At 46.4% G+C, this 23,276-nt stretch overlaps 1 protein-coding gene across 1 annotated transcript in view; it reads right to left on the bottom strand.

The window, feature by feature from the left end:
* syt3 (synaptotagmin III) overlaps positions 1-23,276 on the bottom strand; it is a 146,292-nt gene that overhangs the window by 96,343 nt on the left and 26,673 nt on the right. The window lies entirely within an intron of this gene.

Raw genomic sequence — 23,276 nt, 5'->3', positions numbered from 1 at the left:
CATAACAACAAATTTTATGACATATTCCAATGATTCTGATTCCAACTCTCCCTCCCCTCCCCAACGCTTAGACCTCTACTTCCCAACATCTCGCTGTCTGCAATCTCCAACCACTGCCATGTCCTTCCCTCTCCCTTCTCTTCCCGTCCACCTCCCTATCTCTCTCTCAACCCTTTTAACCTCCATTTCCCTTCTTACCCTTCCTTCTTTCACCCTCATCTTCCTTTCCGTCCTCTCTCAGAGCAAGAAATGTTGACCTTTCATCCCCTTGAGTCTCTCCCAACATTCAGTAAGTTGATGCCTGCTCGAACCTTGGCCCCATCTGTACTTTGCTCCTGTCCTCATCACCGTGGAATAATTGGCAGACCGATTTCTACATCTCCACCTTGAATATATTCAGTTCTGGCCCCCATAACTACTGAAAACTCACAACCCCCAGGAGAAAAAGGTCCTTTTCCTCGCTCTATGAAATGGGTGACCATTTATTATGATGTGCTCATTCTCCCTTTTTCTCCTTTGCTTACATTGTCCCTCCTCTCTGTGCCTTTCTAATTTCTAGTTCAGTCTGTTAATCCTCTCTTTGCGTGGCAGTGTGGCACAGTAGTGTAGCAGCTAACATAATGACTCACAGTGCCAGCAACAGAGGTTCAATCCCTGCTGCTTACTGTAAGGAGCTCGCACGTTCTCCCTGTGAGCGTGCAGGTTTCCTCCAGGAGCCCCGGTTTCCTCCCACAGTCCAAAGACGCACTGATTAGTAAGGGCTCGTAACTTGGCGGCATGCTATATTGGCAGCCAGAATAAGGTGACACTTGTGGGATGACCCCAGCACGGTAGCACAACAGTTAGCATAACCTCATTGGAGCCGCAGCGATCAGGATTCAATTCCCGTCTTGTCCGTGAGGAGTTTGTATCATGTTCAAAGCTCAAAGTTCAAAGTAAAGTCTATTATCAAAGTACATCTATGCCACCATATACAACCCTGAGATTCTTTTCTTTGTGGGCATAATCAATAAATCCATGAAGGAATGACAGCCATGATAGAATCAATGAAAGACTGCACCAACTTGGGTGTTCAAACAGTGTGTCAAGACAACAAACTGCAAATACAAAAAGAAAGAAATAATAATAACAAATAATTAAGCAATACATAACTAAAACATGAAATGAAGAATCCTTGAAAGTGAGTCCTTAGATTGTGGGAACATTTCAATGATGGGGCAAGTGAAGTTATCCCCTTTGGTTCAGGAGCCTGATAACTGTTCCTCAACCGGATGGTGTGAGTCCTGAGGCTCCTGTACCTTTTTCCTGATGGCTACAGCAAGAAGAGATAATGTCCTGGGTGGTGGGGGTCTCTGATGATGGATGCTGCTTTCCTGCAAAAACGTTTTGTGTAAATGTGCTCAGTAATGGGGAGGGCTTTACCCGTGATGGACTGGGCTGTATCCACTACTTAGAAACTTAGAAAACATAGAAAACCTGCAGCACAATACAGGCCCTTCGGCCCACAAAGCTGTGCCAAACATGTCCTTACCTGAGAAATTACCTAGGGTTACCCGCAGCCCTCTATTTTTCTGAGCTCCATGTACCTGTCCAGGAGCCTCTTAAAAGACCCTATCGTATCCGCCTCCACCACCGTCGCTGGCAGCCCATTTGACACACTCACCACTCTCTGCGTAAAAAACTTACCCCTGACATCTCCTCTGTACCTGCTTCCAAGCACCTTAAAACTGTGCCCTCTTGTGCTAGCCATCTCAGCCCTGGGAAAAAAGCCTCTGATTATCCATATGATCAGTGCCTCTGATCATCTTATCCTACTTTTTGTCGGATTTTCCATTTAAAGGCATTGGTGTTTCCATACCAGGCTATGACAGTCAATATACTCTCCGCGACACCTCAGTAGAAGTTTGCCAAAGTTTTAGATGTCATGCCAAATCTTTGCAGAGTCCTAAGGAAGTCGAAGTGCTGCCGTGCTTTCTTCATAATTGCACTGACTTGCCAACATAGCGTGCCCACGATTCACTAACCGTTACTATTCTTTGGGATATGGGAGGCAACTAGAGTAGCCAGGGAAACACCCAGCACGTAAGGGCAAATATGAAGAAAGCAGGAGTGACAAATTAACCTATGCCTGCACCAACCTGTATCTCTAAATAAAAAGAAAATATACCCCATTCCAGTTTTAAAATAACAAAGTCGCTCACTTCACGTTAACTCTTTGTCTGTGCAGGTTAGCAGGGATTCTAGCACAGCTCAGCCATTCCCAAGCATTCATTTCCGAGCCTGAGGATCCCAACGACCATCCATTTTAATTCTACTTCCCAATCCCATTCCAGCAGTAGAGGTTTGGTGGGTTAATTGGCCACAGGGTGAGTGGCAAAACAGGAGGGGGGAGTTGGGAGACGCGGTGGGAATGTGGGGATTGCTGTAATGAGCCACAGTAGCCAGAGGATCTGCTTCCTTCCGTAAATTTGTGACACTATTTTAATCTCCTCTGCACTCCCATTCTGACATGTTGGCCGTGGCCTTCTCTACTGCCACAATGAGGCCATCCTCGAGTTGGCAGAACAATACCTCATATCCGTTTGGGTAGCCTCCAGCCTGATGGCATAAGCATCGATTTCTCTAGCTTCTGGGAATTTCTTCTTCCTCCCCACTCTCTCTTTTCCTATTCCACATTCTGGCTCCCATCTTACCCCTTCTCAAATTTCAAAGGAAAGATCAATGCGAACATTATTGAAGTATGTATGAGATTCTGAGATTTTTTTTTACAGGCACCTGCCCATCACCTCCCTGTGGAGACCCTCCTTCTTCCCTTTCTCCCATGGTCCACTCTCCTCTCCTATCAGATTCCTTCCTCTTCAGCCCTTCGACCTATCACCTCCCAGCTTCTCACTCCATCCCCATCCACCATCCACCCACCTTCCCTCTCCCCTGGCCTCACCTATCATCTGCCAGCTTGCACTCCCAGCACCTTCTTATCCCGGCTTCTGCTTGGAACACCAGCTCTTCACTCCCCTCCGCAGATGCCGCATGACCTGCTGAGTTCCTCCAGCAATTTATTGTGTTGCTCTGGATTTCCAGAAAACTGCAGAACCTCTTGTGTTTATGATTTTGATTCATTCCCCCCCCCCCCCAATTTGCAATCTTAATCTTGGCAAAACATTAGAAGATGAAATTTAATCATGGTAAGTGCCAAATGATGCATTTTCAAAGGTCAAATAAAGACAAGATGTAAACAGTGAATGTTTGGCCACTAACAGTGGTCCTTGATGTACACAAGAACTAAGAGTGCTTAAAGATGGCTGCATAGACAGATAGGGCAGAACCATAGCTTAGTGGTTAATGTAATGCTTTACAACACCGGTGATCGGCATTCAATTCCTGCCCGCTGTCTGTAAGGATTTGGTACGTTCTTACAGTGGTCACATTGCTTTTCTCTGTGTGCTCTGCTTTCCTCCCTCCTTCCAAAGATGTGCAGGCTAGACTTAGTAAGTTGTGGGCATGCTAGCTTGCCAACACTTGCAAGCTGTGCCCCCCCCCCAACACCTTCTTGGATTGTGTTGGTCGTTGGCGCAAGTGATGCATATCACTGTTATTTGATGTTTTGATGTGACAAACAATGCTAACTTAATCTTTACAGTGAATGGTTGGACTCAAAGATGCACTGAGGGGAAAGGGGACTGTGGTAATCACAATGCCAAAGATGCTTGAAGAGGGAAGCGCAGATCATCAGGGTGATGTGAGGGTATAATACCTGGGTATTATGAGGGCAGGATACCTGGACGATATGAGGTTTCATGGCATCTTAAATTCCTTCCCCCAGGAAGTTAATCTGATCAACCATTCTCATTAACCCCCCACCCCCCTCTATCTATTACCTCAGTCACTGCACTGTAAATACTTTAAACCACTTTTTACAATACTGTTTACACTGTAATACATGCTGATATTTATGTACAGTATTTGTACACATTTTATTCCAAATTTGTCCTTTAATCTCTCAGTTTATTTTTACTTGTTCTTTATAATTGTTAAATGTTGAGCCACGAGACTGCTGCTCTAGCAGTGAACCATTCACGGTTTTTAAAAACTGGCCTTATTCAACACACGCACACTGAAACACACAGTGACACGTGTCACTTGCGTCAATAACCAACGCAGTCCGAAGACTGCGCTGTGAGCAGCCCACAAGAGTGACCGCTCTTCCACTGCTAACGAAGCACGCCCACAGCTTACTAACCCGAACTGTACGTCTTTGGGACGCGGAAGGAAGGCCAGACACCGGGAGGAAACCCACGTGGGCACAGAGAGAAAGTACAGACTGCGGTGGGATCGAGATTTCAATCCCTGGTGTGCAAAGCATTAATATGAACCACCACATAACTGCACTGCTCTTTATGTGTCCAGAGTCACTTATCAGCCAGGGTATGTAACAGCGACAAATTCCTGACCCAGTGGACTTCTGTTATTGGGACAATACATCACTTTCATTCAAGATTATTTTATTATAGTGAATACATTACTGAGTAGTGCATTACTTTGATTCAAGTAATTAAAGTTGTACATTAATGTATTAGTAAAGTAAGTCATTACTTTAATGCAAGATTATTTTATTAATTGAACAGAAGTAAATTTATTATCCAAGTACCTATATGTCACCAGATACTACCTTGAAATCAATTTTCTTAAAGCATTCACTGTAGAACAGAGAAATGTAACAGCATCAGTGGGAAACTACACACAAACACTGTGCGAAAGGAGACAATGTGCACAGATATCCACATGGAAAACGTGCAGGGTGACATTCCCGGGCAGAATAGTTGGAGTGCCACACTGTGACACAGAACTGGTGGGGGGGGGGCGGGTGGTGTTACACTATGTCACAGAACAGAGGGGGTGCTACACTATGACGCAGAACTGAGGGGATGCAACACTGACAGAGAACTGAGAGGTTGCTAGTCAGTGTCACAGAACGGATGGGTTCTACACTGTGACACAGAACTGAGGGGGTGCTACACTGACAGAGGTGGGACACTGTGACGTAAAACTGAGGGTTGTTTTTTAAGCATGTCGTACCAGACATTCAGCCATTCTTGGCTGGCACGTGGTGACGGGATTAACCGAATCACATTATGAACGTTCCTGACTCTACCCTTGTATTTTTTACGAGGCCGAGTGGCTAGCTCGACACTCAACCTGGCACGGATGGAAAGCGCGCTCGGGGGTGGCCCGACCTGGATTCGAACTCGGGAACCTTTGCTCCGGAGTCCGGCACTGATCTCACTGCGCCACCAGCCGGCCAGTGAGGCGGGGGGGGGGGGGGTGGTGGTGATACACTGTGACACAGAACTGAGGGACTGCGACGACACTCTGTCATAGACCTGAGGGAGTGCTACCTGTGTCACAAAACTGAGGGGGTGTGAGAACTGAGGGGATGCTACACACCAGAGAGCCAGTGGACGGGGTTGAGAGGGAGAATAAATCAGCCATATTGGAATGGCAGAACAGACTCAATGGACTAACTCTGCCTCTCTGTGGTCTCCTCCAAAAGACACCCTAAGGCCACCATTCTTTCCCATACCTTACGTGCCACACACCATCAGAGCAGAACCCAGGCTCACCAGCCCCTTCCTTCCCAAATTCTGTTGCCACCTTGCTCCCATTTGAGGCCACTGTAGATGTCAGATGTCCCTTAGAGGATTTAATGCCAGGTGGAGTCTGACGCTCCAATGCAGCTCAGAAGCAGGGCTACAAATCCAAAACCACTACCTTTCGAATGAGACCTCATGCCATGGCCCTGCCCAGCAGTCACAGGCTGAGTATTATTCTGAATGAGACATGCTGGTCTACATATATTCTTTTCTCACCCCCCACCGTAACAGGGAGGGATAATCAGCATGTCTAAGTTGGCATCACAACCAGTGTATAAACCAGTGTATACACAGTCAGTGTATAAACTGGCGTTACAACACTGACCACATCTCAAGCAAAATACTCCACCGGCCGGAAAACCCTTTCGGAAATTATCTGTCTGAAATCTCTCCTTTCACCCTTCCTCTGTCTTTACATCTTCACCCAGATTTATGTTTTCCCTACTTTCCCATCTCCTTCCGTGGTGGGGATTAATGTATCTCCTGCAGCCAGGAGCCAGGAGTCATTCTGCACTCCTGTGCCCACTCGCACACAATCCGAGCTGTCTCCCCGAAGTTCACTGAAGCAGGGAGACTTTAATTGCTTTTAACAGTTCCGTTTCTTTTCTCTCTCTCTCTCTCTTTCTTTCTTAAATATCAGCTCAGCTGCCTCTCAATCTCTTGCTCTGAAGAAACCCGAACCAGGCTTAGCTCACTCAAGTGCAGCAACGGTTTCTGCATTGTATTTGGCCAAATCAGTCTGATTTCCCTTGGCGTTCTTATGTACAGAAACCTTAAGCCTTTTCTTTGCAGCTCAGGCCTTTGTGATTTAGCTGAACGGAGCAGTCAGTATTTGCAATGCAGCACAGTCTATTTATAAAATCGGTGCGAGGAACAAATTATCCCATTGCTAGCTGAAAATAGGTCTACACCTCTCCATCTCTCTCTCTTTCCATAAGACATAGTTTCTCATTGATTCTATAGTTTTTCTTGTTCTACTGTAAATGCCTGCAAGAAAATGAATCTCAGGGTAACATATGTTGATAAATGTACATTGATCATAAATTTCAAAGATTCAAAGTACATTTATTATCGAAGTATACAACCCTGAGATTTGTCTTCCCACAGACAGCCATGACACAAAGAAAGCCATGGAACTGTTGACTTTGAAGTTTGATCTCTGCCTCAGTGTGTGTGATCACATCAGTGGGGAAACATACTGTCCTGTAATGGGGGCTCCACAGTGGCAAATCACAATAGCTGTTCTGTCTTTCAACTCCAGAAGCCCCAGCCTCTGACTCTGCCAGTGTGGAGTTTGCATATCCTCCTTGTGAGTGTTTGCTCTTCCCTTGGGCGCTCCGCTTTCCTCCCACGAATTTCAAAGTTCGGAAAGTAACTTTACTATCGTAGTACATGCATGTCACCATTTGCCACCCCGAGATTCGTTTTCTTGCGGGCAAATCCAAGAAACATAAAGAATCAATGAAACACTGCGCCCAACTGCGTGGACCATCGACCAATGTGCAAATGACAGCAAACTGTGCAAATATGAAAGAAAAAAAGGAAATAATAATAATAAATAAATAAGCAATAAATACCAAGAACATGAGATGGAGAGTCCTTTGAAAGTGAGCCCACAGGTTGTGGGAACAGTTCAGTGATGGAGTGAGGGGAGTCGAGTGAAGAACAGCCCAAAGGTGTGCCGGTTGCGAGGTTAATTGCTGCTGGACTTGGCGCCCAGCTCGTGAATGAGTGATGGAATCTGGGGCAGTTAATAAGACCACAAGATACAGGAGCAGAATTAGGCCATTCAGCCCATCAAGTCTGCTCCACCATTCCATCATGGCTGATTTATTATCTCTCTCAACTCCTTGCACCTGCCTTCTCCCTGTAACCTTTACTGCCTTTACTAATCAAGAAACTCTGCCTTAAATATACCGAGTGACTTGGCCTCCACAGCCATCTGTGGTAATGAATTCCAGAGATTCACCTAAAGAAATTCCTCCTCATCTCTGTCCATCTATTCTGAAGCTGTGCCCTCTGATATTAAACTCTCCCATTTTAGGAAGCACCTTCTCCACGTCCATACTATCTAGGCCCTCCATTACTAGAGGATCACACACAAAGTGCTGGAGGAGCTCAGCAGGCCAGGCAGCATCTATGGAAAAAAGTACAGTTGATGTTTCGTGCCGAGGACTTTCAGCAGGTCTCAGCCTGAAACGTCGACTGTACTTTTTCCCATAGATGCTGCCTGGCCTGCTGAGTTCCTGCAGCACTTTGTGTGTGTTGCTTGGGTTTCCAGCATCTACAGATTTTCTCTTGTGTGTGATTGAATTACTCAAGGATATAGGTGAAGAAATAGAGGTAAATTGGTTGTTTGGATGTCTGTATGTTTCGAAGTCCTGTAATAATAAATCTGAATCTGGCGTGGTTAGGAAAAGTGGATATGGACCAAATGAGTTCAGGTCAGGTAGGCTGACCTGGCATGCATGAGTTGGACTGAAGGACCTGCCCAGTGCTGTAGAACTCTCGGACGAGCTGACACGTATCACTGGGTGGATGCCTCTAGTACAGTTCCGAGGGAGTCCAGCACTGCGGAGAAAATCACTTAGCAAGCAGTTGTAAACTGAGGTCCCTCCTGGTGTCCCAGGTTGCTGAACCTCGATGTGAGGGTGGGGAGCAGGGAGAGGAAGTGGGCGGGGAGGGGATAGAGGGGAAAGAAGAGGAGAGAGTTGGGGAGAGAGAGGGAGAATGGGGAGGGGGAGACAGGGGGAGAGAGGACAGGGAAAGGGGAGAGAGGGATAGAATTGGGGAGGAGGAGACGGAGGGAGAGGGAGGGAGGGGGAGGAAGGGGAAGGAGGGGGATTCCCAACTGTGTCTATACTTGCCAATGGCTCCCAGGCGTGTTATCTTACATGGCTCCTACATGGGCAAGTGTTCAGAGGTGTCTCCCAGATGTGTGATTGTATTTACAGGTAACACCCAGATGTGTGATTGTATTTACAGGTGACACCAGATGTGTGATTGGATTTACAGGTGATACCAGCTGTGTGATTGGATTTACAGGTGACACCCAGATGTGTGATTGTATTTACAGGTGACACCCAGATGTGTGATTGTATTTACAGGTGGCTCCCAGATGTGTGATTGTATTTACAGGTGACACCAGATGTGTGATTGTATTTACAGGTGGCTCCCAGATGTGTGATTGTATTTACAGGCGACACCCAGATGTGTGATTGTGTTTACAGGTGGTTCCCAGATGTGTGATTGTATTTACAGGTGATACCAGCTGTGTGATTGTATTTACAGGTGACACCCAGATGTGTGATTGTATTTACAGGTGGCACCAGATGTGTGATTGTATTTACAGGTAACTCCCAGATGTGTGAATGTATTTACAGGTGGCTCCCAGATGTGTGCCTGTGTTTGCAGATGGCTCCCGGATGCATTCCAAGATTTTGAGATGGGTTCCAGATATACATCAATATTTAGACAAATCTGGGAGTGTATGCATGCCAGTACTCACAGTGGGCCCCAAAAGGTGAAATTATTGAGCGCCAGATATTAGTCAGTGTATACAATGCAATAACAGATGGTCAGTGTTTACAGACAGATCCCAGATGTTAGTCAAAGCTTACAGGGGGCCACAGCTCTATGTCAGTACTGGCTGCAGGAGTGTAGATGTGACAATGTTTTCTAAGTAACACACACAAAATACTGGAGGAATGCAACAGGTCAGGCAGCATCTATGGAGGGGAATAAACAGTTGACAATTTGGGCCGAGACCCTTATTGCAGCTTTAGAATGGAGTCACGTTTCTAGAATTATTCAGCATGGAGACAGGCCCTTCAGCCTAACATTCATGCCAAGTACTAGCCAACTTGAGTAAGTCCCCATCTGCCTGCATTTGGTCTATATCTCCCTAAACCTTTCCTAACCATGTATCTGTCCAGGTGGGAATCAATTTTACAGTGGTCTGGACTTGGTGATACTTAGCGTGGAATCACGCCGTTAAGTCAGTATTGTTGGTGGGGGGAGTATTAAGTCAGTCTTGTCGGTGGGGGGTTGGGGTGCGGTGGCCAGGAGTGGATCAGTATTTACAGGAGTGATCGCTGGAGGGAGTCAGTATGCACGGAGGCAACCTCAACGTCGTGCTACAAGCAGATCCAGGTATCCAAGTATCCATGTTCACTGGGGCTACAGGCACATCGGTGCAACACTCCAGCTTAGTGGCTGGTGCAATGCTTTACATCGCTAGCTGTACGACTGGAGATTGATTCCCACTACTCCTGCGTTCTCCCTGTGACCACGTGGGTTTCCTCCGGGTGCTCTGGTGTCCTCCCACATTCCAAAGACGTATGGTTAGGGTGACAACATTCTTGGCACGCTACGTTTGAGCCGGAAACATGGCGACACTTGTGGGCTGCCCCCAGTACATCCTCATTGATTTGATTTGACGTAAATGACACATTTCACTGCATGTTCTAATGTCCATGCAACAAATAAAGCTAATCTTAATCGTCAGCAAGTTCCCAAGCATAAGAGTGTAGAGGCGGAGGAGGGGAGGTGGATGTGCTGGTCTCATTTCGTGATTGACACGTTAATGGAGGACTAAGTCCCAATGTTAGTGTGGTGCGTGGCCAAGTGGTTAGGGCGTTGGGCTCACGATCTGAAGGTCGTGAGTACGAGTCTTGGCCGAGGCAGCGTGTTGTGTCTTTCAGCAAGGCACTTAACCACACACTGCTCCAGTCCACCCAGCTGAAAATGGGTACCGGCAAATGCTGGGGGTTAACCTCACAATCGACTGGAGTCCTATGGGGGGCGGCGGTGGGGAGTCTTTTACTCTCAGTCGCTTCACGGCACAGAAACTGGCATAAGCACCGGCCTGATGGGCCACAAAGGCTCGGGACAGACTTAAAGCCTCAATGTTGCCTCTTGGTCTTCCGTTATCCCTCTGGCCTTATTACCCCATTTTCTTCCCCATCCTTTATCCTCATAATCTGCCCATCACTGCACCTTCCCTCTTCTGGTTCCCCACCTCCTTCCCTTTATTCTATAATCCAATTTCCTCTCCAATCAGATTCCTTCTTTGGTCCTTTACCTCTTCCACCTATCACCTTCCAGCTTCATCCTTCATCCCTCTCCTCCACCCACACACCTTTCTCCTCACCAGCCCTTCACCTTCCCTCTTGTTCCCCTCTTTCTTCCCTTCATTCCACGGTCCTCTCCAATCAGATTCCATCTTATTCAGCCTTCTTCCTCTTCCTCCTATCACCTCCCAGTTTCTCACATCCTTTCCACACGCCTTCCCCTTCACCTGGTCTCACCTATCACCTGCCAGCTTGCAGTCTTTACCATCCTTTACCCTATTTTGACTTCTGCTCCCTTCCTTACCAGTCCTGATGAAAGGTCTCAGCCCAAAACAATGTTAATGCCTCTCCATAGATGCTGCCTGACCTGCTGAGTTCCTCCAGCATTTTGTGCGTGTGTTGCTCCGGATTTCCAGCATCCGCAGAATCTTTTGTGTCTTTTATTCTGGCATTTTCCCCCTTCCTTTCCAGTCCTTGATGAAAGGTCTCAGCCTGAAACGTTGACTGTATATTTCCCTCCAAGATGCTGCCTGACCTGCTGAGTTCCTCCAGCATTCTGTGTGTGGCATTCCGGATTCCCAGTATCTGCAAAATCTCTCGTAGCTCCATGAATACTGACTTAATATCACTCTCCTAAATATTGATCCACTCCAGGTGGTCACCTGGGACCTCCCGTAAGTATTGGTATGTTTGCAACCCTGCAGCAAAATTAGATTTATTTATCACATGTACGTCAAAGCATACGGTGAAATGCATCACAGCGTCAACGACCAGCACAGTTCGAGGACGTGCTGGGGGCAGCCCACAAGGGTCGTCACGCTTCCGGTACCAACATAGCACGCCCACAATGTTCAGCAGAACAACATGCAGCCAAAATACAAGACAAACACCACAACAACAGCAAGGAAAAAACGGGACGGGATGCCTTGACCTCAGGACACGCCATCTTCTGTGTGCCCGACCTCTAGACTTTGGCCCTGGACTCGCCAAACTCAGATCACCAATATCTGGACGACTTACAGCTGTGATGTTTTAACAGACATCTTGGATCTGTCTGTATACATTGACGTTCCACTATAAATGTCAACACTCTTGAAGGTGAGTCTTACGACAGTCTACATTTCGGGGCTGAAACATCGACTGTTCGTTCCTCTCCAAGGATGCTGCCTGGCCTGCTGAGTTCCTCCAGTATTTTGTGCGTGTGTCGCTCTGGATTTCCAGCAGCTGCAGAATCTCATGTTTTTATGGATCTTGTAGACCAGCTTTTCTTTAAATGAGATCCTTCTGGCTCCCGCTGCCACCTGCCACAAGGCTTCCAACTCTGTCTCCCTCCCTCTGAGGCACCTTCTACCAGAGTAGTATTCGCTCCCTCCCCACACACAGTAGCTGCTGGCTGTATAGGAGCTCAGCAAAATCAAGGAGCAGGCGCACTGCTGAGTGATTTCATCCTGGAATACATATTGAGGTAGGTCACAGACTCCTGCATTGTTCTCCCTCGCTCTAACCTCCAGCTGACCAACTACGTGCCTGATTGGGGGCGGGGGGGGGCACAGAAAGTCTTTGTTTTCATTCAGGAAAGATATCACAAAACTGAAAGAATGCAGAGAAAATTTACAAGTGTGTTGCCTGAATTTAATTTATAGTTAAAGGTTGAACAGTTAAAAGTTAAAGTCCGTCCTGAGCCTTATAGGCCCATCAGGCCGGTGCTCATGCCGGTTTCCATGGCGTGAAGTGACTGAGAGTACGAGATTCACCCCCCACCCCCCAGATAGGACGCCAGTCTATCACGAGGTTAAACCCTAGCATTTTGCCAGTACTCATTTTCCGCTGGGTGGACTGGAGCATTGTGTGGTTAAGTGCCTTGCTCAAAGACACAACATGTTGCCTCGGCTGGGGCTTGAACTCACGACCTTCGGATCGCTAGTCCAATGCCACAACTACTTGGCCACGTGCCACAAAAAAAGGTTGAATATGTTTGGACTTTATTCCTTGGAGCACAGAGGAATGCGGGCAGATTTGATAGAGGTATACAAAATTACGAGGGGTACAGATTGAGTATCTGACGTTGGGTGAGACTAGAACTAGAGGTCATAGGTTAAGGGTGAAAGATGAAATATTTAAGGGAAAATGTGGGGGAGCTTCTTCACTCAGATGACGGTGTGAGTGTGGGACGAGCTGCCAGCAGAAGTAGTGGATGCAGGTTTGATTTCGACATTTAAGAGAAGTTTGGATAAGTACAAGAATGGAAGGGGTATGGAGGGGTATGGAGGGGTATGGTCCAGGTGTGGGTTGATGGGACTAGGCCAGGGGTTCACAACTTGTGATCCATGGACCCCTCGGTTAATGGTAAGGCTCATTGGTATAAAAGGATTGGAAACCCCTGGACTAAGCAGCAGAATGGGGTTGGCATGGGTCAGATAGGCTGAAGGGCCTGCTTTTGAGCTAAAGTGCTCTCGATGACTACACTCTTAGCTGAACATCTTCACTGTTGCAATATTTTTTTCCCCTCTCCCACTGCCTGTCGAACTGACTGAACATACTCGCCCGGTCCCATCACCTCCCCAGGGCATCCCAAAGCACTTTGTAGTCACCGTTTTAGGAGTAGCATGCTGGCACAGCCCTTGCAGACCTGGGTTCGATTCCAGCCTCCGGCACTGCTGGTGTGTGAAGTTTGCAAATTCTCTCCGATACCGTGTGGGTTTCCCCCAGGTGCTCTGGTTTCCACCCACATCCCAATGACGTGATGGACGATGGGTTGACTGGCCACTGTAAATTGGTTAGATGAGCTTTATTTGTCACGTGTACATGGGAACATACAGTGAAATGCACCATTTGCATCAACGACCAACACAATCTGAGATTGCGCTGGAGACAGCCAGTAAGTGTCGCCACGATTCCGGCACCAACATAACATGCCCAGGACTTCCTAACCCAAATTGTACGTCTTTTGGCAGTGGGAGGGAACCCAGAGCACCCAAAGGAAACTCATGCAGTCATGGGGAGAACGTGCAACTTCCTTACAGACAGCAGTGGGAATTGAATCCCGATCTCCCAATTGCTGGCATTGTAAGAAAATTAATCACAAGGTTGTATATGGTAATATATTTATACCTTGATAATAAATTTACTTCTCGTTTGATGCTGCTGCACTTTCCCCAGTGCCAGAAGTAAGAGAGTCAGATTTCTGGAGCAGGCCTTGAATCTACAAGACAGACCTGCTACTCTCTGAGCAGCAGCTCCCAGTGGGATCTATCAGGAGGACCAGTCCTCTGACCCGGCCAAAGATTCTGTCTCCCAGTACCAGGAACATTCTGTGACCCTTCAGTGAAATAACTTGGCAAGGTAATGTTGCAGCTCCATAAATCTCCAGCCAGACCACACGTGGAATATTGTGTTCAGTTCTCGTCACCTCATTACAGAAAGGATGTGGAAGCTTTAGGGAGGGTGCAGGGGAGATTGACCAAGAGGGGTTAGGACTGTAGATCCTGAGATAAAGGTTGAACTTAAAGGCAGAACACAGGATTACTCGCAGTGTGAAAGGACAGAGGGTCCACGTCCATAGATCCTTCAGAGGTGCCGCGCAGATTGATAGGGTTGCTAAGAAGGCTTGAGGTGTGCTGGGCTGCATTAGTCGTAGGAGCAGAGAGGTAAAACTCTGGCCAGACCTCACGTGGAAGATTGTGTTTTCTCATTCTAAGAAGGAGGTGGAAGTTCCAGAGAGTGTGCAGAGGAGATTTACCAGGATGCCCCCTTGGATTAGAGAGCATGTTTTATGAGGACGGGTTGAGCAAGCTAGGGCTTTTCTCTTTGGACCGAAGGAGGATGAGAGGTGACGATAGAGGTGTGCAAGATGAAAAGAGGCATAGATCAGATGGACAGCCCAAGTCTTTATCCAAGAGCAGGAACAGCTAATACCACGGGGCATAATTTTAAGGTGACTAGAGGAAAGTATGGGGGGGACATTAGATTATTAAGGTATTAGGAGGGATGTCAAAGGTAAGTTTTTTTTACACAGGAGTGGAACAACATGCCAGGGGAGATGGTAGAGGCAGATGCATTAGGAGCATATAAGAAATGCTTAGGTTGGCACAGAGATGATAGAAAAATGGAGAGTTATGTGGGAGGAAATAGTTAGATTGACTTGGAATAGGTTAAAGGTTTGGCACAACATCATGGATTGAGGGCCTGCACTGTGCTGTGATGCTCTATGTTCTTTCATCTTCCCCTCAGCAGACTGAGACGATCATGGGAGGGCACCATTCGCCGTCAGCCTGCGTCTGGTATCAGAGCTCAGCTGTCACTGCCTCAGGTTACCTGGTAGATGTCTTAATCCATTTGCTTTATTAATTCCACTCCCCACCCCTCTTGCCTGCTGCTCCGCACTAATCTGCCTCACTCCGGCGAGCCCTTCTGTTGCATTCATCCGATCTCTTCCTCCACCCCTCCTCCTCCTCCCGTTCAGGACCTGAGCCTGGTGCCTCTTCTGTCTCCTCTAACAAATCATTTCTCCTCTCCGCTGAACCCAAAAGTTCAAAGTTTAAAGGAATATTTATTATCAACTTTAAAGATGATGTGATGGAAGGGAAACATTAAAAAGATCTGTTTTAATTTATATGTATTTTAATTACATTCCCATGTACATATATATATATTTTTTTAAACTTCACCTTGCAGTATTTCTGAGCTCTTAAAAGCAATTAAGGAATTGCTTTTGGCAGGGAACATAACTCTCACCCTACCTCCTGTTTTGCCTTCTTTCAATGACTAACAGGATGTTCTGGAGACCAGGAGCTCTGTCCCTGTCAGAAATTGTACTCTGGATTAAATTGGTCGCCTGGTACGATAGAATGGACACTTGCGCTGACGGTCACACTACCCACTGCACACTCCACCTTGTCCGAAAGCTCCCTTCTGGAAAGCACTATAGGACTATTAAAACAAAATCTTCATGCCATCTTAAAAGTATCCCCCCCGCCTCCCGGCAGTTAATCTGATCAACCATTCTAGTTATCCCACACCCCTCTATCTGTTACGCCCGTCTCTGCACTGTAAACATTTTAAACTGCTTTTTACAATGCTTATTATGTGCATTTTATTCCATATCTGTACTTTAACTTTATTTTACAATAGACAATAGACAATAGGTGCAGGAGTAGACCATTCGGCCCTTCAAGCCAGCACCGCCATTCACTGTGATCATGGCTGATCATCCACAATCAGTACCCCGTTCCCGCCTTCTCCCCATCTCCCTTCACTCCGCTATCCTTAAAAGCTCTATCTAACTCTTTCTTGAAAGCATCCAGAGAATTGGCCTCCACTGCCTTCTGAGGCAGAGCATTCCACAGATCCACAACTGTCTGGGTGAAAAAGTTTTTCCTCAACTCCGTTCTAAATGGCCTACCCCTTATTCTCAAATTGTGGCTTCTGGTTCTGGACTCCCCCAACATCGGGAACATGTTTCCCGCCTCTAGCATGTCCAACCCCTTAATAATCTTAAACAACAGGAATTCTGCAGATGCTGGAAATTCAAGCAACACACATCAAAGTTGCTGGTGAACGCAGCAGGCCAAGCAGCATCTGTAGGAAGAGGTACAGTCGACGTTTCAGGCCGAGACCCTTCGTCAGGACTAACTGAAGGAAGAGTGAGTAAGGGATTTGAAAGTTGGAGGGGGAGGGGGAGATCCAAAATGATAGGAGAAGACAGGAGGGGGAGGGATGGAGCCAAGAGCTGGACAGGTGATTGGCAAAAGGGGATACGAGAGGATCATGGGACAGGAAGTCCGGGAAGAAAGACAAGCGGGGGGGGTACCCAGAGGATGGGCAAGAGGTATATTCAGAGGGACAGAGGGAGAAAAAGGAGAGTGAGAGAAAGAATGTGTGCATAAAAATAAGTAACAGATGGGGTTCGAGGGGGAGGTGGGGCATTAGCGCAAGTTAGAGAAGGCCCCACCTCCCCCTCGTGCCCCATCTGTTACTTATTTTTATGCACACATTCTTTCTCTCACTCTCCTTTTTCTCCCTCTGTCCCTCTGAATATACCTCTTGCCCATCCTCTGGGTCCCCCCCGGCTTGTCTTTCTTCCCGGACCTCCTGTCCCATGATCCTCTCGTATCCCCTTTTGCCTATCACCTGTCCAGCTCTTGGCTCCATCCCTCCCCCTCCTGTCTTCTCCTATCATTTTGGATCTCCCCCTCCCCCTCCAACTTTCAAATCCCTTACTCACTCTTCCTTCAGTTAGTCCTGACGAAGGGTCTCGGCCTGAAACGTCGACTGCACCTCTTCCTAGAGATGCTGCTTGGCCTGCTGCGTTCACCAGCAACTTTGATGTGTGTTGCTCTTAATAATCTTATATGTTTCATATTTTGATATAATTATTTTTTCTTTATAATTGTTGAATGTTTTTGTGGCATGTTGTGCCAACACACTATAGCGAATTTGTAATACATGTAAATGTACAGGGCAAATAAAGTTGATCCTTCATCCTTATAACCTTGTGGCTTATTGTCTACCTGCACTGTACTCTACACTTTATTCTTTTCCTGCTCTGCACTCTCTTTGTAGCTGTTACACTTCATTCTGCATTCTTTTGTTTCCCCTTGTTCTACCTCAATGCAGTGTTGTAAGGTATTGACCTGTATAAATGGTATGTAAGACAAGGTTTTCAACTGATGCACTGCTGCAGTTAAATGATTGGTATAGATGGCCCACAAACAAAGTGCTCACTGTCCCTCAGTACATGAGACAGTAATAAATCAATTTACCAATTTCAATACTTCCAGCTAAATCTGATATTAAACCCAAGCCCGATTCTCTCTGAAGTTTAGTCAACTTAACAAAGGCATCCGCTAGTCTCGTGAGACCATGGATTTGCACCTTGGAAGGTTTCCAGGGCACAGGCCTGGCAAGGTTGTATGGAAGACTGGCAGTTGCTCATGCTGCAAGTCTCTTCTCTCCATGCCAGCGATGTTGTCCAAGGGAAGGGCATTAGGACCCATACAGCTTGGCACCAGTGTCGTCGCAGAGCAATGTGTGGTTAAGTGCCTTGCTCAGGGATACAACACGCTGACTCAGCCAAGGCTCGAACTAGCGACCTTCAGATCACTAGACAAATGCCTTAACCACTTGGCCACGCGCTTGGCCACAAAGAGAATAATCCCCTTCTCTCTCACCTTTCCACACTGATCACTTGACCCACTAAACCTTGTGAGTGGACTTCCCTCCAGTTCGGTTCTTTGGATTATCAACGCGCTCCAGCTGAGGTCCAGCTACTGACCGACTCAGAGACACATCACACAGGCCGTTTCGCCCATCAGGTGCGTGCTGACTTCTCAACTGACCCCTTACACACTTCTATTCTCATATAGAACATAGTACATGGATCACTACAGTGCTCTTCAGGCCATTCGGCCCACACTGCTGTGCCAGCCTATTCTAAGATCAATCTAACCCTTCCCTCCTACATGGCCCTCCATTCTTCTATAAAATGAATCTTCTCGACCCTCTCAGACACAGGGAGAACATGCAAATTCCAGATGGCCAGCACCAGAGGTTAGAATTGATCCCAAGTCTATGGAGGTCTCAGGCAGTGACCCCGGAACAGAATCCTTGTCTTGGGGACAAGGACTATTGCTGATTAAATCAGCCTCATAATTCCAGGTCAAGCATTCTTCACACACTCCCCATCAATGACCCCCACTAGGGGCAAGTTCCTGTGTCAAATTGACTTACGACCTCGCACGACTTTGGGATGTGGAAGGAAACAGGAGCACCTGGGATTAAAACACGCATTCACAGGGAGAACAAGTAAGATCCACACAGACAGTATCCAGGGTCAAAGTCAAAGTAAATTTATCGTCAAAGTACATATATGTCATCATATACCACCTTGAGAATCATTTTCTTGCCGGCGTTTGCAGGAAAATAAAGAAATACGATAGAATATATAAAAAACTATTCATAAATAGTGACAAACAACTGATGTACAAAAGAAGACAAATTGTGCAAATATAAACAATAACAGAACTAAGAATGTGAGCTGTAAAGTCCTTGAAAGTGAGTCTGTAGGTGGAACCTGGATTGAATGAGGTTTTCTGAGGAAACAGTACATGCCAGTGACCTAGGTGATAATGTGGTTAACTGGATCAGTAAATTTGCGGATGACGCCGAGATCGGGGCAGAGTAGACCGCAAGGAAGCCAATCGAAGCTTGCAGCGGGATTTGGACCAGCTGGAAAACTGAGCTGAAAAATGGCGGATGGAATTTAATGCAGACAAGTATGAGGTGTGGTCCTTTGGAAGGGCAAACCAGAGTAGGACTTATACAGTGAATGGAAAGGGACTGAAGAGTGCAGGAGGAACAGAGGGATCTGGAAAGACAGATCCATAATTCCTTGAAAGTGGTGTCAAAGGTAGATAGCGGGGGTTGTAAAGCGATCTTTTGCATACTGACCATATATTGAGTAAAAGAGTTGGAATGTCATGCTGAAATTGTATAAGAAGTTGGTGAGGCCTAATTTGGAGTATTGTATGCAGTTTTGGTCACCTACCTGCAGGAAACATATCAAAAAGACTGAAAGCGTGCAGAGGAAATTTACAAGGATGTTGCCAGGACTTGAGGACCTGAGTTATAGGGAAAGGCTGAATAGGTTAGGATTTTATTCCCTGCAGCGTAGGAAATGAAGGGAGAATTGACAGACCTACACAAAATTATGAGGGGTATAGATAGGGTAAATGCAGCAGGCTTTTTTTTTCCACTTGAGGTTGGGTGAGACTAAAACTAGAGGTCATGGGTTAAGGGTGAAGGTGAAATATTTAAGAGAATCCTAAGGGGGAGCTTCTGCACGCAGAGGTTTGTGTGAGTGGTGAATGAGCTTCCAGTAGAAATGGTGGATGCAGGTTTGAATGCAACCTTTAAGAGAAGTTAGGACAAGTTACATGGATGGGAGGTGTAGGGAGGGCTATGGTCCAGGTGTGAGTCAATGAGACTAGGCAGGATAACAGATTTGTACCAGATGAGCCAAAGTGTACTATGACTCAATGCTTGACTAAAAGGATTAAGGGAACAATGACTCAGTTCAAGTGTTGAGGTCAACAACATAATTGGCTGAGGTCCCCAGCCTGAAGTATGTGAAGACTGGTAATTACCAACGGAACAACAGCAGCTGAAATCTCACTGAAAATCTACAATCATATCTGCAACAAACTCTGGATAATCAATAGAGAAAACATTTCCTTAAACATGGGTTTTGAGAAGGCATCAGAATCATATAAACTGCTTACTGGGGAGGACCTCCTGGTGATCTGACACAGATGTCGTAGGAAAGCAGCATCCATCATCAGGGACCCCCACCGCCCAGGACATGCTCTCTTCTCACTGCGGCCATGAGAAGGAAGGTGCAGGAGACTCAGGACCCACACCACCAGGAACAGTTATTTCTGAGGAAATGGTACGCCCTAATGACCTGGGTGATAGTGTGGTTAACTGGATCAGTAAATTTGCGGATGATACTAAGACTGGGGCATAGTAGACAGCAAGGAAGCCAATCAAAGCTTGCAGCGGGATTTGGACCCACTGGAAAACTGGGCTGAAAAATGGATCAACCATCGGGCTCTTGAACCAGAGGGAATAACTTCATCACAGAACTGTTTCCATGACCTATGGACTCACTTTCAAAGACTCTTCCTCTCACTTTCTTGATATTTATTACTTCTTTTTTTTCTTTCATATTTGCACTGTTTGTTGCCTTTTGCACATGGGTTGTTCGGCCATTATTTTGGATGCAGTCTTCCATTGATTCTATTATGTTTCTTGGATTTATTGTATGCCCGCAAGGAAATGAACTTTGAACTGATGATAGCGATGGAAGATTGCGCTGAAGTTCAGGAGTACACCATTTGTAAATGGATTGCTCCACCCACCCAATCCATTAGAATTTGCAGTGTTCAGGTTTGCTATTTCCTTTTATTGTGTTGTATTTCTATTTCTATCTTTAATATCTCTATTTTTCCCTTTCAGGGTTCTTTGGAAGACCCTGACCTGGAGTTACATGCTGACTTCGGTTCTTTGCGGAAAGGGGATCAGTTCTCGGGGTCTCACGACCGGCCGCTATTCGATCTGCCAAGGACGTGGCCTAAAAGACAGGCGCGCCTTCAGGATTCTGGGATTTCATGGCGCTGGGAGGCGGGCGGACTCGAGGTTGATGCCGCTGCAGGAAACTGGTGCGTCGTGGGAGACAGAAGGTCGAAAGCAGCGAGCTGGCTGCTGCCTGTGTGCCCAGAGACCCGAGTTCTTTGGGCACAGAGCTCGGAAGAAGCGACACGAAGCGACATGAAGCGACATATTTTGTTATGTCTCCCCGCTCGCTGTGAAATGAGGACACTTCTTTTTCCCTTATTAGGGAGAGAGAGAGCCTGTGGTATGTTGAATACTGGGTGAACGAGTAGTCTTTGGGGAACTGCAAGTCTGTGCCTTTGCTGCACGCTTGTGTGCTTGGTGGGGGGGGGCACCAATGCTTTTTATTTGCTGGTGGGGGATCATTGCTTTGCTGCTACTTATGCGTGGGAGGGGGGAGCTGGGGATGTTTTGAGGTTCTAACATTTAACTGTCATTCATTCTTTGGGACACTCCTCTGTTTTTGTGGATGTTTGTGAAGAAAAAGAATTTCAGAATGTATATTGTATACATTTCTCTGACATTAAATGTACCTATTGATTCATTAAGGTGAAGGTCTGTGCACTAATGACTAATCTCCACAAGCGCTCATAGACCATGGGTTAGGCAGAGTTAAGGTCCTCTCACAGTCACCTGCTAAACAGGAATAATGTGGAGTAAAGCTCTCTCCCCTAGACCACACTCTGGCACAGAGAGAGGGCATGGATTATAGAGAAAGTGAAGCTCTCTTGACACTAACCCTAACTCCACAGTTTCTATGTAGGAGTCACGCCAATGAATTACTGTGATATTTCTGTTTAGGGAGATAATATTAATCTGGATTATGTTGAGCACAATTAGCTGTCCCAGTACCTGGTAGTGTCACTGTTACATCCCTGTCCACTGCACTAGCAGCAAAATTTCACCCTATCTTTCATTGTGAGCTTGCCTCTGTTATAGACTTCCCCGCAGAACTTTCCATTGACATCAGACTAACTTGAACAAGACTTTTTGTATTTGACAGTGTCCTATCAAACACACTGAGGACAACTCAAGTGTGAGTTGATAATCACTTTTACGGAGCCGCAGTCACTTTTGCTGACACAAGCTCTCTGTCTCCAAATTTTTGTCAACAGTCTTAGTTGTCAGGATGGGATTTGACCGTGGATGCTCAGTCTCCGAATCTGGTTATGAGATCAGTAAAAGCCACTGCACTGTGCAATACATTCCCTCTGTTGCTCTAGCTCTTCAAAAGTGATCACTTAATGTACAGCACTTATGTATACGGAATCTCCCAACATAGACTCAGTCCACTTTATTGCTCGTTAATGCAAATATCTAATCAGCCAATCATGTGACAGCAACTCAATGCCAAAACCTACAGATCCTGGGCCTCTGTACCTCCCTCTGCAACTGGATCCTGACTTCCTAACCAGAAGACCACAATCTGTGCAGATTGGAAATAGAATCTTCACCTCATTGACCATTGACACTGGCACGCCTGAGGGACGTGTGCTTAGCCCACTGCTCTACTCCCGCTACACCTATGACTGTGCAGCTGAGCATAGCTCGAACAGAACCTGCAAATTTGCTGATGATACAGCCATTGTCAGCAGAATTCCAGGTGGAGACGAGAGGGCCTACAGGAGTGAGGTACATCAGTTAGTTGAGTGGTGTCACTCACCACCAGCAAGAACGAAGAGCTGATTGGGGACTTCAGAAAGGGTAAGATGAGGGAACACAAACCAATCCTCATAGAGGGATCCAACGTGGGGAGTGTCAGCAATTTCAAGATCCTGGGTGTGAATATCTCTGAGGAACTAACCTGGACTCAACATATTGATGCAGCTATAAAGAAGGCAAGACAGCGGCTATATTTCATTAGGAGTTTGAGGAGTTTTGGTTTGTCAACTCAAACTCTTGAAAACTACAAATATACCGTGGAGAGCATTCTGAATGGCTGCATCACCGTCTGGTGTGGGGGGTAGGGGGCTACTGCACAAGATAGAAATAAGCTGCAGAAACTTGTAAAATTAGTCAGATCTATCATGGGTACCAGCCTCCATAGTATCCAAGTCATCTTCAAGGAGCGGAGCCTTAGGAAGCCGGTATCCATCATTAAGGATCCCCACCACCCAGGACATGTCCTCTTCACACTGTTACTGTCCAGAAGGAGGTACAGAAGCCTGAAGGCACACACTCAGCGATTCAGAAACAGCTTCTTCCCCTCCACCATTCGATTTCTAAATGGACATTGAGCCCACGAACACTACCTCACTGCTTCAAATTTTCTGTTATTTTGCACTACTTGTTGTAACTTAACCATTTAACAGACATATATATACTTAATATAGGGCAGTTTGTTTTTCTGTATATTTATTTATCATTGTACCGCTGCTGTAAA

The sequence above is a fragment of the Mobula hypostoma genome, chromosome 11 (assembly GCF_963921235.1).
Source record: "Mobula hypostoma chromosome 11, sMobHyp1.1, whole genome shotgun sequence".
Lineage (NCBI taxonomy): Eukaryota > Metazoa > Chordata > Chondrichthyes > Myliobatiformes > Myliobatidae > Mobula > Mobula hypostoma.
Note: the sequence above shows the minus strand (reverse complement) of the source record. Positions and strands in the feature narration are given on the sequence as shown.